We start from the raw sequence: 5,779 nt of genomic DNA, 5'->3' as shown, positions 1-5,779 counted from the left end.
GGCGCGCCCCCTACCTCGTGGCCTCCCTGTTGGTTGCTTGACATAGGGTCCAAGTCTCCTGGATCTTGTTCGTTCCAAAAATCACGTTCCCGAAGGTTTCATTCCGTTTGGACTCCGTTTGATATTCCTTTTCTTCGAAACCCTAAAATAGGAAAAAATAGCAATTCTGGGTTGGGCCTCCGGTTAGTAGGTTAGTCTCAAAAATATTATAAAAGTGTATAATAAAGCCCAATAATGTCCAAAACAGAAGATAATATAGCATGGAGCAATCAAAAATTATATATACGTTGGAGATGTATCATTACTAGAGTACTAGTAGTAGTATCGATGGATCGCGCGAAGCACCAAGATTTTTTTTGAGCGGGCAAAGCACCTTGTTTAAAAGGAAAAAAGGGGGTACACTCATAGCACCCCTGTCGCGGTCGCATTACACCCCACACATGTTCGGCCCTACACATGGCTCACGCAAATGGAATGCGCTTTGGCTTGCCTCTTCACTGACACGTGGGACTACACTTGGAGAAACCAACCATGCGCCAAACTCCCCCCGCCTACCGCGTGATAATCCCCCTCCCCTGAAATTCCACCCAAATCCCAAATTCAACCGCCCTTTGGCCAACTAGCCAATAATATTCCCCAACCCCCCTCCCGTCCCCCCTCCACTCCATTCGCTCCGCCAAAGCCGCCCTCCCTGCCGCGCCGATACGTTGGCGTCGCGATTCGTCGAGGGGACGCACGACGATCCTCTCGCTCCCATAGTACGCTCTTGTAGACTGCTGTCCTCGAGCCGCGCCGCCACCGCTGGCGACGTTCTTGTGGAGGTGCACGGCGGTCAGCGCTGCCACCACTGGCAACGTTCATGCGGAGACGCATGACGGTCAGCTTCTCCCACGGTATGCACATTCTAGACTGAGTCCCCATGCATGTCGGTGCAGTGCTGAATGTTAGCTGATAGACGCTGTTAATCTCACTATTTGCCGAAGTAGTTTACAGTCAATATGCTCTGCTTAAGAAGCTTCCTTACCCTGTTCTGCACTCAATCTGCTTAGATGAGATGGCATGCCAAGCCCGATTAGTTGCTAAAATATCCTGCCATATATTTATTGTGATGTAGATTGACATGGTCTAGTAGCCAATCTGTTAGGTGAAATAGCTCTACACCGTTTTATACTCGATGTTTGTTCGATGGCTGTGTGCTCGGCCTCATTGACTGCTGAAACAGCCTGCCATAATTTTTCTCTCAAATCTCTTTGCTGAATTAGCTTTAAATATATTTTGTTACTTAGATCTGCTTGTCCAAATATCTTGCCATAGCTTTAGACCTCGACCTAGGTAATTTTTTCTGGACTTCATAAAAAAGCATACATGTTTTTCCTGTAATATGTAGTAGAAGAACTAATTTGTATGTCTAACAGATGGACATGACTTGGGTAACTTCTGCTTAAAGATTCCCCGCTGCATATGTCGAGGGGGTTGAAAACTTCATGAACTTTATTAGAGCTGAGTACAGTGGTCCGTAATGAGATGTGCTTCGCCCGTGTAGCAGTTGTATGAATTCAGTTACAAGACCCCAGTCAACTGTGCAAAATCATCTACACTTGTATGGGATGTAGGTCACATATACTAGGTGGGTTCATCATGGTGAAGCTGTGAATGTCAATGTTACAGACTACGTGGAAGCAGCAGATCACCATCATGATCTGCCAGATGCTCACGTGGAAGAGGAGGAGGAGGTGGTGGTGGCGGAGCCAGTGAGTTTGACCAACATTGAAACAATGCTATGAAATGCTCATGCATTTCATGAACTTTCACCTGCAGAAGAAAAACGGTGGGCCCACATGTTGGAGCAATGCAACGTGGCTGTGACCCCAGGAAATAAGTTGTCAGTATTCTCAGCTATGGTCGCCTTTCTTTAGGTGAAGACATCTGAGCGGATGACCAATAAACCATTCGATGCAATGTTGGCTTCTTTCCGCAAAGCTTTCCCAGATGCATCTGAGCTACCACACACCTATAGTAAATTGAAGAATTTCCTTCATGCAGTTGGAATTGGATATGATATGATCCATGTTTCTAAGAATAATTGTGTTCTGTTCCAGAAGGACTATGCCAACTTAAGTGAATGCCCGAAATGCAAATCATCAAGATGGAAAGATGGCGATGCTTTGAAGAGGATTCCTCATAATGTTCGGAGACATTTTCCAATTACACCAAGATTGCAGAGGTTGTTTCATGATGCCGAAACAAGAGAGGATGTACCGTGGCATTCCAGGAACCAGGAGGACAGAGATCAGAATGTAATGAGCCATCCATCACATGGTAGTGAGTGGAAAAGCTTCAATCGGAAACACAAAAAGTTTGCTGCTGACCCAAGAAACATTAGACTTGGCTTAGCTTCAGATGGATTTAACCCATTTGGCCACCAGAGCGCCACATATAGCATATGGCCAGTGCTTGTTATCGCTTACAACACGCCTCCATATGTTTGCACCAAAGAACCAAACTACATGATGGCCTTGCTCATCCCAGGACCAAAATGTCCTGGAAAGGATTTTGATTTATTCATGGAGCCTCTTGTGGAGGAACTTCAACAGCTATGGAGGGGTGTTCTCACTCGAGACCTATATAGCAGCCCACCAGCTAATTTCTTTCTGCGTGCTGTTATAATTTGGTACATCCATGATTAACCGGCTTTGGGTACTATGTCAGGGCGAACGACACATGTTTACAATGCAGGTGTTCCCTGTGACAGGAATCCGCTGTCATACGCAATACTTAGCAAGATCTGTTACATTGGATACTGTCGTTTCCTTGCCAAGGAAAAGCCGCGTCCAACAAAATACCGAAGACATGTGTTCAATGCAAAGCATGAAAACCGCAATGCGCCAAAGAGGCTCACCGCCGATGAGTTGCAACTGGAATTAGAGAAGGTGAGGCATATTACACCAGGAAACCATCCTAGTAATGGTAGCTGGAAAAGGAAGCATGGCATGGCAGAAGAGAGATTATTGTTTACCTGCAGGTCCACTTTGTGGGAATTAGAGTATTGGAAAATTTGGATCTGCAGCATAATCTTGATGTGATGCACATCGAGAAAAATATATGTGATAGTATTATCAGCACACTTCTTAATATTGAAGGCAAGACGAAAGATACCTTAAAATCTAGGATTGATTTGACACACCTGGGTATCAGAAAGGATTTGCAGGTGGAAGATGAAGGTAAACCATGGGATATGGCACCAGCTGTGTACGTCTTGGACAAGGTAAAAAGAAAAGAGTTATGCGAGGTCCTGTCATGTGTGAGATTCCCACATGGATTTGCTTCCAACCCTGAAAGGAGAGTCAGTGCAGATGGAAACAAGGTACAAGGGTTGAAAACTCATGACTGCCACGTCCTACTTCAATGGGTTTTACCTGTTATCCTTAGAGGATTGGGCCGCCCTGACTTATACAGAGCATTTGCAGAGTTGGGACAATTCTTCAGGGAACTCTGCAGTACAAAATTTTAGGGTAGATGCTTTGGATCATCTTAGAGACAAGATACCAACTATCCTATGCGACCTTGAGAAGATATATCATCCAACCTTCTTTGATGTGATGGTGCATTTGGCTGTTCATCTACCTGATGAGGCACTACTTAGAGGTCCAGTACAGTATGGCTGGATGTACCCTATTGAAAGGCGGCTAGGCACTTTCAAGGGCTATGTTAGGAACAGAGCTAGACCCGAGGGTTCCATTGCAGAGGCCTACATTGCAATAGAAGCATTGACATTCTGCTCAAAATACATTGAAGCAGCTGATCAGCTTAGGAAAGAGGTGGGTGAAGACAATCCCGGGCTTAATTTTTTCGATTATTCTGTTCGATCTACAGGGAAGAGTCGACAAGAGGACAAACCTAAAGATTTGGACAAAATGGTTTGGTATGTGTTGAATAACTGTCCTGAGATACTACCTTATATCAAGTAAATGCTAAGTACTGCAACTTATACATCGTAATATATTAAACTTGCAGCACATTCTTATATATTTCGATGTTTGACGCCATCACTATGTTGTGCAACATCTACAAAAGGGAGTTACAGTCACAAAATCCAAGAAACATTGACAAACTGGTTATGGCAAGATTTGCGAAATGGTTCAAGAGCCATGTAAGCTTTTGAATTGCACTGTCAGTTTTTTAATATATTGAGTACATAAGATGATCAACTTATCTATTTTCTAACCATAGGTTAAGAAGATGCAGGAGGTTGGGCAGGTAGTTGATGATGCTCTTTACGCACTAGCAATGGGTCCTGATACTTGGGTAAGACATTATGAATCTTGCGTTGTTGGAGATGTGCGCTACACACCCTTGCACGTGACGAAGGCAGGAAGACACAAAATAGTGCAATCATGAGCACGGTTACGTACGACAGAGAGACTACTGAAATGTATGCTAACATAGCAGACATTGTTCAGTTGCAGTATATTTCCAGTTTCGAGGATCATCGGTGTGTGGTTCTGTTGTGCTGTCGTTGGTATAACCTGTTTTCCAGGATCGTGAAACCCAGAGATGATGATTGTTTCAAATCCATCAATGTAAAGGCGGCGTACCAGACCAACGAGCCTTTTATTTTGGCAAATCAAGCAACATAGATATTTTTCTTGGAAGACACATTTGCACGTAGCGATGACTGGAGAGTATTGCAAACGTTTGGGCAGAGGAATTCGTTTAATAAAGTTGCACAACAAGATGATGCTTACACTGCTCCGGATGTACAAGATTCCACAGATGTTCCTAATATCTTTGAGAACCATCACGTAAATGACACTGATGAAAAGATTGGTTGTCGTGCTGTGGACATACAAGAGTTTATCAAGAAGAAGGCAATGTTCGAGGACATTGAGGATGAAGAAGAAGATGCCACTCTGGGGAATTACGATTCAGACTGATACACATGGTGATGATGTTGACGCTGCTACTGCGGATGATGATTAGATTTGGTTTTGTCTTATTTGCCTGTCAGAAGACATTTTTTATCTACTATGTGAAATTGTGTTTGCTATGACAACTGAAACCTGATGAACATGTTGTTTAGTATTTTGCTATGAGAACACCACTTGTTATGGATGTTCATTTGTGTTTGGTGATTGTATGACGACTAAAACATGATGACATTGTTGTTTAGTTGTACTCATATTTGGCTGTGAAACTTGAATTTGTTGACATAGTTTGCTATTGGACTGCAATTTGCTCGACCTCTTCGAATGGGAACAAAGCTGACCCGACATGGCCTCTGCTAATTTATTTATTTATTACCAAAAGGGTCTATGCTATTTATTTATTTATGAGGAAAAGGGGATACCCCCCGATTTATGTTAATAGAAATCATTAGATGTTCACAACACTACGACCAGCCTCCTACACATGTTTCATTCATTACTAGTTTCAACAAAGTGCTGATGTCATAGCCACTGAATACATCACGAGTGCTACATACACTGCAAATAAAGAGACAAACATCCTACAGAGCACATCGATTTTTCCCATTATCTTCACAAGCTCTTTCATCTCCTCATTGCTGTGAAGGCCATTCAGCAGCTGTTGCTTGGCCATGATCAGAGGAACTACATCTTTAACCTTTTGCCCTGCATCTTCCTCTTTTGTCGTTCCTTCAGTTACTTGTCCAACACCCCAACCTGCTGGTATTGGGATTCCTCGGCTAACCAAATAATCAGCATAGTTGCGTTCCCCCACATCAGCAACTTCCCAGAAATACTAATCACACGAATCTTCC

Source organism: Triticum dicoccoides, chromosome 5A (genome assembly GCF_002162155.2).
Source record: "Triticum dicoccoides isolate Atlit2015 ecotype Zavitan chromosome 5A, WEW_v2.0, whole genome shotgun sequence".
Lineage (NCBI taxonomy): Eukaryota > Viridiplantae > Streptophyta > Magnoliopsida > Poales > Poaceae > Triticum > Triticum dicoccoides.
This window is presented reverse-complemented; position numbering follows the sequence as displayed.